At 42.5% G+C, this 10,748-nt stretch overlaps 1 long non-coding RNA gene across 2 annotated transcripts; it reads right to left on the bottom strand.

Annotated features, from left to right (window-relative positions):
• Nucleotides 1-4,244: 4,244 nt before the first annotated feature.
• Nucleotides 4,245-7,754, bottom strand: LOC143718384 (uncharacterized). Of its 2 annotated transcripts, XR_013196344.1 has the most exons (5): nt 7,636-7,754; nt 7,063-7,119; nt 4,837-4,895; nt 4,434-4,623; nt 4,245-4,357 (listed from the first exon to the last, which is right to left on the bottom strand). It is a non-coding gene; the product is annotated as an uncharacterized LOC143718384 (long non-coding RNA). The 2 variants fall into 2 exon arrangements; XR_013196343.1 differs by lacking the exon at nt 7,636-7,754 and having other exon boundaries at nt 7,063-7,173.
• Nucleotides 7,755-10,748: the final 2,994 nt, after the last annotated feature.

Raw genomic sequence — 10,748 nt, 5'->3', positions numbered from 1 at the left:
GCTTGCCCTTCTTCCCTGATCTCCACACAGAGGTTTCGAGATCGTGGAAAAAGCCAGTCTCTTATCGTGTTTTTAGCCCTCAAACTTCCACTTATTCAAACATTGTGGGGGCTAAATCTCATGGTTATGGGGCGATGCCCAAAGCAGAAGAGGCGCTTGCTAGTCATTTTTACTGCTGAAGCTGCATCTTCTTTTAAAGCACCACTTTTACCCTCTAAGCCTCTTAGAAGTACATCAGCTGTAGTGGGTAAGGCGTATTCGGCGGCCGGTCAAGCCTCGGCGTGCCTGCACACGATGTCCATCTTGCAGGCATACCAGGCTAACTTATTAAAGGATGTGAGAGACACTCAAGAGGTCAGCACTGACGTAGTTCGCGAACTGCGTCAGGCTGCAGATTTATCTCTGCGCGCCACCAAGGATTCGGCCAAGCTAATGGGCCGTACTATGGCAGCCCTGTTGGCCGCAGAGAGGCATCTATGGTTAAATCTCTCTGGTATGAAAGAAAAAGACAAAGCTTTTCTTTTGGACACTCCGCTCTCTCCTCATGGTCTTTTTGGTGATTCTGTAAATACTGTCATTGATAGATTTCAGGAAGAGAAGAAACAGACGGCAGCGTTTCAGAAATTTATTCCTCTTAAAATTCATGTCCCCGGTACTGCTGGGCGGGAGCAGTCCAGGCCATCAGTCAGCTCCTCACATAGGGCGCAACAGAAGCAGAGTGTCGCGTCTCGCGCTCCCCCTTCCAAACAGTGGGACCAGACGCGGCACTCTCAGCCGAAGTCTTCTGGCAAAACTGATCTGAGGACAGTTATTATGGCTAAGAAGGCTTCGGCAAAGAGGAAGTCCTGACGCCACTGGCGTCAGGATGCTGAGGGTGGTCCCTGCCGTGGGAGAGAGGTGTTCACCGCATTACACGGTGCCCGCTCTTCTTCGGTGCCCTCAGGGGCCCGTTCTGCCAACCCCGCCTTCATGCCGGGGCACAGACGGTCCCAGCGAGCGCTTTCCCGAGGGAAGCTCGCCCCCTCTGAGGAGGGTCTCAGAGCAGTTAAGCCAGTCGTTCCCTGCCGGTGTGCCGTTACAGGGCGGTGTGTTTGCTGCTCAAGTTACATCAGAGGCCAGTATCGAGAGACTGGTACCCTTAGTAGTATTTCTGGCAGAGTGGAAAAGCCTTCCAAAAATATCTCAGTGGGTTCTGCACACAGTAAAAAAGGGTTATACTATCCAATTCAGGTGTCGTCCACCAAAATTCAGAGGGGTTCTGCCCACAGTGGTGGGCCCCGAGCAGGCTCTGGTAATGGAACAAGAGGTGAAAGCGCTCCTTCAAAAGGGGGCTATAGAACGGGTTCCGCCTCCCAGGTTGGAGTCAGGTTTTTACAGCCGATATTTCATCGTTCTAAAGAAGGATGGGGGGTTTAGTCCAATTTTAGATCTGCGCCTGTTGAATCGCTCGGTAGGGAAGCTAAAATTCAAGATGCTCACTATCAAGCAGATCGTGTCACAAATCAGATCCGAGGACTGGTTTCTCACGATAGATCTGAAGGACGCGTACTTCCATATTTCCATCCTTCCACAACACAGGAAGTTCCTGAGGTTCGCCTTCGGGGGCGAGGCGTACCAGTACAAGGTTCTTCCATTTGGCCTAGCTTTATCTCCCCGCACTTTCACGAAATGCATGGATGCAGCTTTAGCGCCCCTGAGGTTTCAGGGCATTTGTATCCTCAATTACATCGACGATTGGTTGATTTTAGCTCAGACAGAGCAGATGGCGGTTCAGCATCGAGATGTTGTTCTCGCTCATATTAGAAAGTTGGGGTTGAGGCTGAACGCAAAGAAAGGTGTATTATCTCCTTCTCAGAAGACCACTTTTCTGGGTGTCGTTTGGGATTCAATCTCGATGCGGGCGCGACTTTCTCCGACCCGCATCGCTTCGATTCTTTCAGCTATGAAACAAGTAAAGCTAGGCCAGCTACTCACTGTAAAACAGTTTCAGAGACTGTTGGGTCTGATGGCAGCAGCGTCCAACGTTATACCTTGCGGCCTGTTGTACATGAGACCACTGCAGTGGTGGCTCCGGACCAAGGGATTCTCCCCGAGGGGAAATCCCCTCCGCACGATCAAAGTCACGCGGCGCTGCCTTCGTGCTCTGGTCATTTGGAAAGAAACCTGGTTCCTATCCAAAGGGACTATGTTGGGGGCTCTTTGTCGTCACGTAACGCTAACGACGGATGCTTCCCTCACAGGGTGGGGGCGGTCATGAGTGGTCGTCCAGCCCAAGGTCTGTGGCAGGACCATCATCTATCAAGGCATATAAATTGTCTAGAGATGATGGCGGTGTTCCAAGCTTTGAAACACTTCCTAGCAGACCTCAGAGGTCATCATGTGTTAGTTCAGTCAGACAACATGTCGGTGGTCTCGTATATAAATCATCAGGGGGGCCTGCGGTCGCGTCCACTTTACAAGTTGACCCGTCAGATCCTCCTGTGGTCCCAGGGGAAGTTACGGTCTCTGAGGGCTATGTATCTTCCTGGTTATTTGAATGTGGTAGTAGACTCCCTGTCGAGGCAGGGGCCGAGGCCGGGGGAATGGAGGCTCCACCCCGAGGTGGTGGAGCTCCTTTGGTTGAGTTTCGGTCAGACAGCCCCTCTGGGGTTGGACGCTCTGGTACAGCCGTGGTCGAGGTCACGTCTATATGTTTTTCCCCAGGTTGCTCTGCTACCAGTTCTGAAGAGGGTTCACCGGGACGGGGTCAGCCTACTTCTAGTAGCCCCATTCTGGCCGGCCCGAGTATGGTTCGCGGACCTAATATCTCTTCTGGACGGCTCTCCCTTGGAGATTCCGATCAGGAGGGATCTACTCTCTCAGGAGGGCGGTACGATATTTCAGCCCCGCCCAGAGTTGTGGAAACTGTGGCCTCTGAGGGGGCCCAGCTCATAGAATCTGGTCTCTCAACTGAGGTTGTTGAGACCATCCTTCACTCCAGAGCTCCGTCCACGAGGAAGTTATATGCCCTGAAGTGGAAACTTTTCACTTTTTGGTGTGCAGAACACCGGCAGGACCCAGTTAACGGCCCAGTGGGTGCAGTGCTGGAGTTTCTGCAGGAGCGTTTCTCTGCAGGGTTATCCCCCTCCACACTAAAGGTGTATGTGGCGGCACTAGCTGCTTACCATGTCCCTTTCAGTGGAATTTCTCTTGGGAGACACCCACTTATAACTCGCTTCCTTCGTGGCACTTTGAGGCTGAGGCCTGCAGTTCGTACGAGGGTGCCGACTTGGGATTTGGCCACTAGAGGGCCTTTCTTTGACCCCCTTTGAACCTATTGAGGAAGTTTCTGAGAAATTTCTCACGTATAAAACTGTTTTTCTGCTTGCAATCTCCTCACTTAAGAGAATCGGAGATTGGCAGGCCCTGTCGGTTGCACCCTCGTGCCTGGAGTTTTCGCCTGGTATGGTTAAGGCTTTTCTATACCCTAGACCAGGTTATGTCCCTAAGGTCCCTACTAATGCTGTCAGACCTACAGTGCTGCAGGCTTTCTATCCTCCTCCGTTTGTGTCATCAGATCAGGAGAAACTTAACCTTCTCTGCCCGGTTAGGGCGTTAGACGCTTACGTCCACAGAGCTGCCCTGTGGAGGAAATCAGAACAGTTATTTGTGTGCTTTGGACCACCCAGGAAAGGGTGTCCCGCGTCTAAACAGAGAATGAGCAAGTGGGTGGTTGAGGCCATCTCACTTGCTTATGAGTCGGCTGGTCAGCCTTCACCTTTGGCTGTACGAGCCCACTCTACTAGGAGTATGGCTGCTTCTAAAGCATTGTTTTCAGGAGTATCGCTAAGTGATGTTTGTGATGCGGCTGGGTGGTCCTCACCGCATACATTTGTTAAGTTCTATACTCCCAGCATGCCCGTTAGCGCTTCCTTCAGGCCTATCAGAAGCTGTCGCGCTTGTGTTTTGGGGGTGCTTTATAGTTTCCTGGTCGATGATGTTACCCGCCTATGACGTTCCGTCTCTCCATTGGACTGATTCCATACGTGCTTCTTGACGCACACACGCAGGGGCGTTCCCACAGCTTGACGCAGCGTCTCGTTCCCTATCAGGGAACTAGGGTTACATACGTAACCGAGACGTTTAAATTTTAAACATAAACATAAAAGCAAGTAAATATTAAAGAGGAACAAAACATATTACAAGCAATAAACATATTTTTTTATCCCTACAGCAATAGTAGTAGAATGGCACTTTAATACTTACAGCCTTTTTCGCTTTTTCTTTGGAATGTCATCCACATCTTCTTCCTCTGCTGTTTGAAGGTCAGTTTGTGTTTCCGCTTGAGGAAGTTTTAGACGAGCAGCTTTGCAGGTTGCTGTAAAGAAATATCATTAGATTTTTTTTCAAACTAGTGAAGCCTATTGGTAAATAATATGGATGTATGTGAATACCAGCTTTATATAAAATTCGAACACAATATGCGTCGGACGTTTTTCCAGGTTGCTCCTCACTTCGTATGGCCTTTACTAATTCATCACGTCTGTATTGAGCTGGCCATTGACATATATCCTTTTCAACCCAAAGTGCTGGTACCACTTCAACTTCTTGGGTTTCTAAAAACTCTACAATGTAAAACATGACCTAGACCAGAAAGAGGCACAAAGTAACCAACATTTAGAGTATGAACAGTAACTTTTGCACTTTTTTAATTTAAACAAATTAACATAATTAGAAGTCATTTTTTATGGTAATCATAATAAGGGCTTTAAAAGGTGAATGATGGTTTAAGTGCACATAAATGTCCTTATTAACACATGTTTCAGAAGTTATTAGAAGTATAAATATGGTACACACCTACTAGATAACCCAAGGCAGACTGGACTCTGTCACTGCTGTCTAATTGTGATGCCAATCTGCACATAAATTAATTTAATTTGAAAAAGATTGTACTATCTAAAATTCAGATTTAAAGACTACCAAAACACCACGCTATGAATGACATTTAGGATGGGTCTGCATGAAGAAGTGGAATGACAACAAATCCAACCTCCACAGGCAACCGGACGCACTTCTGCATTTTGGTATCTAATGTTAAGCACATCAGCTTTGGTGACAGATCTGACACAAAACAAATTCCCAAATCTGTGGACTCAATGGGATAGTCAAAGAACTTTGCAATGTGTCTATATTCTTTGCAGACAATATATTCCTCACCCTCAAAGACAATTATATTCTGAACCAATAGTATCTTATTGTTCATCTTTATACATCTGTCCCTCTCTGATGTGTTGATGACAAACTCATCTATCGACAGTTCCTTAAATTGGGAGACTGCTCCTGTGAATCCTTCTGGAACAGGTCCATCTGAGTGCAGCATTTTCATTTTTTGTGAGCTTTCCGGGTTTCCACATCATTTAAACTTGTTGAATTAAGTTCTGAAATTCTGTGTATAACTTGCTGCAGTGGTGAGCTAGGTTTTCTAACCATTCCTTTAATTTTTTTAAGTAGTTTTCAAAAGGAAACCCTGATATTAAATCTAAGTGGCCATGCACCTTCACATCATCACTGAGATGAGTCAGACCATGTATGTTGTACACTAAAAAACAATGACCATAAAGTTCCCCAAAATGCTTAACAAATGATCTAAGTAGTGTGTTTGCAAAGTCATTTAACAGCAAACAATATGTTGGACTTGCCAAGATATATATGCCCACAGATAACAACATACAATTTTGGTAAACCTCAGTAGTCAGCACATCCCTCAAACCTACTGGATCAGTGTAAAGTAAGAACTGCCTAAGTTCTTTTGCTTTCCATCGTAACCTTTCATCAAGTGCCCTTGGTCTTCTCGCAAATTCGGAGGGTATGTAACTCTTGAGAGCAAGCAGTTTGCCAGAAATGATAGACACTTGCCTGGATGAAATACGGTTACTCAACTTGCCGCGAGTTCCCATCCACAAATCAAGCAGACGATGCACCACGCCTAAGCACAATAAATGCATATAGTCATGTGGAAATCCACTAACCATGGGAACAGATGTTTCACAAAATGGGGAATGTTGTACATGGTGGTCTTCATCCTCTGCATTTGAAAAAGAAACATCGGTTCTTACTCTAGAATTAAGTTCTGGGAATGTCATGCGATAATTAATGTAAATGCCAGACTGTACACATTTATCGCAGCCACTGTATACATTGTGTGACTTAATACCCTTAATAAAGGCCCTCGCAGGAGCATCACAGATTACCGAGCAAACAGTCAAGAAGAAGGTCTTTCCATTAACAACAAAACCAGTGCTCAAGGATTTCAACTCACAGACCAGGTCCTTCAGATATTCAGACAATGACTGAGGCTTCGAGTTCCCACAGTAAAGAGCAATCAGCACAGGTTTCCTACTGTAAGCCTGGAGCATTACTAAAATTGGCCAGAACTGTACACCTGAACTTTTAAAAATTGGAAGACCATCCATGTTTAATTGTAATTTGAAGCTGTGATGATTCCGGACAACTGATGTAAGCTTCTGAAATATGTGGCTGAACATTTTCTGTATACCAAAGTAATGGAATGATCCACTCGCCAAGGAAACAACACTATGTTGAGTCTGTGTTTTGAGTAATGTTCTTGCATCTTTTGGCAAAGATGGGTGATGGACTTTCAGTATCGACAAAAGGGCAGACAAAGCAATCAATGAAATGCGAAAATGTGTTGCCCAGTCTTTTAAACATCTCGCTAAATCTTGTTCAGTAATATCAAGGCTATCCTCGTCACTTACTGATTCACTTTCCACTTCACTTTCTGATCCACAGATTGGTGGCAAAACAAAGCTTGAGGTAACTACTTCATTTTCAACACTATGCTCTTCATTAGTACAATCCATGCTATCCTCATCATTCAAAGATTTCATAAACTGGGTGACTCTTTTAACAGCCCTTTTCCTTAAATTGTTGCGAGTGATATTCCACTTTTCTCTCTCCATGAGACAGTAATTCTACAATTACATGAAGTACAGTCAATAACCAGGTGCGCTGAAAAAAAAAGCTTTTTTATTTTGTACCACATGCAATGTATCAGCAGCTTACCTTAATGGTGACAGTGAACTCTAAACTGTAGGCTATTTTATTCCCACTAGCAGTTTTCTGTAGCAAATCACATTGACGTGTTATTAAGGTGAAAAACTTCCTGAAAAAAAAGCTTTTCTTGTAAGAAAAAGCATGTAGTAATTTGTGCATTATTGCTAGTTAACGAAAAATGCTGTCACAAAGTAATAAAACTAACTTAGCGCAGTTACTGCAGTATTACTGTATACGCAATATATAAACATGAATGAAAAATTACACTATAGGCTATTATATATACATTTTTCATTGTTGTGCCAAAATAAGGCAAGAGTTAAATACTTTCACCGTGCAGAACTGACTGAAGGTTGGCAAGATCGGAGCAACATGAGGAAATCTAAATGTATTGGCGCGCAGTTCAATTGATACTTGTTCATTTCGCATTCGACAACCAATAGATCTAACGTTAGCTTATAGTTAAACTGCCAAAATAATGTTACTTCGAAATTAGAAGTTATTCCATTAACTCTATATTACACAACATGGCTATAACGAAGCAATCGCTAAGAAAATATAAATGTATCGATTATATCTTACCTTGATTGTTTGCAGTATTCGTCCTCCCTCCAAAATCTTCTGACCATTTGGTTTCGAGCGCCTTTTTGCGCTTTACGGCTACGTTTAAATTTAAAGGGCCGAGTCGTCAGTTGTTGTTTTTTTTTGTTTTTGTTTTTTCAAAGACAACTTAGTAAATATTTTGTTATAAACAAAATATAGATATTAACTCTAATAAAGAAGTAAGCTGAAGCAAAAAAATGGGACAATTTTGTCATGAATGCAGGGGGGTGAAAAAGTTAATAAAAATAATATTTTCTCACAAGAGCTTCTGCTGATTTGTCGTTCATTTAATTGTATTTTATCAATTATAATGTTATATTTTTTATCTTTAAGAAAGATTATTTATAGCCTAAACATTACAGTTATATAAATGTAAATTAGCCTATATTAAGCTATATATAAGGTTTATTTATTTATTTAAAATATGTTTATTTAATTTAAAATATTACAATATTTTTTAATATTTTCGATATTCAAGTCAAGTCAAGTATATTTGTATAGCGCTTGTCACAATACAGATTGTATCAAAGCAGCTTCACAGTATTAAATCAAAATAAAATTATATAAAAATTATATAAAAAGTATATAAAATTATATAGATTCGATTATATTATATATTACATATTTATATATTAAAATATTGAAAATATTTTAATATTTTAATTTGATTATATTGTAAATATTTGAATATTTTAAGGGGATTTTAAAATATTACCCTTTGTGGGGTCACTTGAGACATAGGAACAGTGAATCACATACTTTTTTACTTCAATGTGTCCTTATAGTCCTATCCTCCACAACAAATCCAGTACATTTGTTATAAAAATAGCCAAATAATAAGAAATATCTTGATTGACTAATTTGTCATAATTTTAACTCATCTTTAGGTCCCATTGGAAGTTTGGAAGGTCTGCTCTAGAAGTTAGGCCTAGATGACACTTCTAGCAAGATAAGCAAGGTTTCACCGAGTAGGCTACAACATGTTTCTGGCTCAACATCTTTATTGATCCTGGAACAGCATTCATATCGACCAATTAGAATTGAAGTTTAAAGTTATGCCAAGTTTAGGCTTTCAACCATGCTTCTAGATCAGTGTTATTATAATTTCCCTCTGATTGTAGGGTTAGGGTTAGGGTTAGTATTAGGGTTAGGACTATTTTTATGGACAGGAATGATGTTCCAAGATCTACAAAAATATGTTGATACAGGGACATTGGTAAAATCATTGTGCCCCAAGCTTTGCAGAAACAGCAACTAAAGTATCACATCCCAAAACCAAAAAAACTCTTCATAAGTTTGAACTTAGACACTTGAACTTTTCTAGACACTCTACCTACAAAACATAGGTCAGCAATAGCATATAATGTCATAGATGTAAGTGCATGTAGCCTTGTGTCCACCCAAGCGTTTTTAGGCAGCTGAAAATGCTTGGTAATCTGCTGAAAACGCCTAGCTGTGGGCAATTGAAAGTGTTTTGGCAGTGCAGAGTTTTTGTTGTTGTTGTTTTTTTGTTGAGACGCTTTGTTGCTATACAGAATATACGTGGCACAGTTTACTTGTAACTGATTTCGCTGATAATTTGTATAATACTAATAATGTTTGTATAGTACAGATGTCATATGGTATAGACACGTATGTTCGGAGACCAGAAATATTATTTTTCCATCTACTCTGCTATTTGATGTTGTACAGAAAGAATGTTGTGACAGTTGGTCGGTGTGGTATTTTTCCCGCCCCTCCTCCATTGTTATTGGACGGTCTGGTAGAAAGTGACAGTGAGGAGCGCAGCGTTTTAACCAAAGTTGAACATTCTTTAACTCTCACAGATCTGTAAAAAACACTGAGTGTTCAGCGCTTTATAGCCAGAAAAAAAAGTAAAGTTTTGCTCAGTGCCTGGTTACATTCATGGCGTTTTAAAAACGTGGCACTCTCTTGAAAACAACTGAAGAAACACACTAGTCGCGTGAAAAAAAACCCCGCATTGTTGGACACGACACACAGCCTAAGTGTCTGCTGCATCTATCCCCCAAAAAATATTCAAGGCAGTTTCAAAGTCTGTCCCTTTTAAGCTAAATTAGCCATTGTCAGAAGTGTTGCATCTAAGCCAGAAATGGACTTACCAGGTAGATTTACATTTTTTGGGGGCATATTTCGAATGTGGACCAAGTTTGACTTACACCCTGATTAGCCAATGCTGACTGTGCCATATATTTTCCAAATGTGGCCCAAATTGTTATGAATTATATGGGCCATATTTGCCATGTCATATGGGTGGCACTTTCAGCTCACACCCAGATGAGGCATTGCTACTGTACCATATCTTTGCCAAAACGATAACTGGGCCTCATTTGCAGCATTATATGTGGGCCACTTTTGGCTCACATCAAGATGAGCCAGTGCTCACTGAGCCATATCTTTGCCAAACCTGGCCCAGATGTGTTATAAGATAATTGGGCCACATTTGCAACATTATATTTGGGCCACTTATGGCTCACATTCAGATGAGCCAGTGGTCACTGACCCATATCTTTGCCAAACCTGGCCCAGATATGTTTTGCGATAACTGGGCCACATTCGCAATATTATATGTGGGCCACTTTTGGCTCACATCCAGATGAGCCAGTGCTCGCTGAGTCATATCTTTGCCAAACCTGGCCCAGATATGTTTTGAGATAGTTGGCCACATTTGCAACATTATATGTGGGCCACTTTTGGCTCACATCCAGATGAGCCAGTGGTCGCTGAGCCATATCTTTGCCAAACGTGGCCCATATGTGTTATAAAATAATTGGGCAACATTTGTAACATTATATGTGGGCCACTTTTGGCTCACATCCAGATGAGCCAGTGGTCACTGAGCCATATCTTTGCCAAACCTGGCCCAGATATGTTTGAGATAACTGGGCCACATATGTAACATTATATGTGGGCCAGTTTTGGCTTACATCCAGATGAGCCAGTGGTCACTGAACCTTTTCTTTGCCAAACCTGGCCCAGATGTGTTTTAAGATAACTGGGCCACATTTGCAACATTATATGTGGGCCACTTTTGTCTCACATCCAGATGAGCCAGTGCCACTGTGCCATATCTT

This window comes from Siphateles boraxobius, unplaced genomic scaffold, assembly GCF_051911475.1.
Source record: "Siphateles boraxobius isolate OS27281-9 unplaced genomic scaffold, OSU_SipBor_1 61, whole genome shotgun sequence".
In the NCBI taxonomy this organism is placed as follows: Eukaryota; Metazoa; Chordata; class Actinopteri; order Cypriniformes; family Leuciscidae; genus Siphateles; species Siphateles boraxobius.
This window is presented reverse-complemented; position numbering and strand designations above follow the sequence as displayed.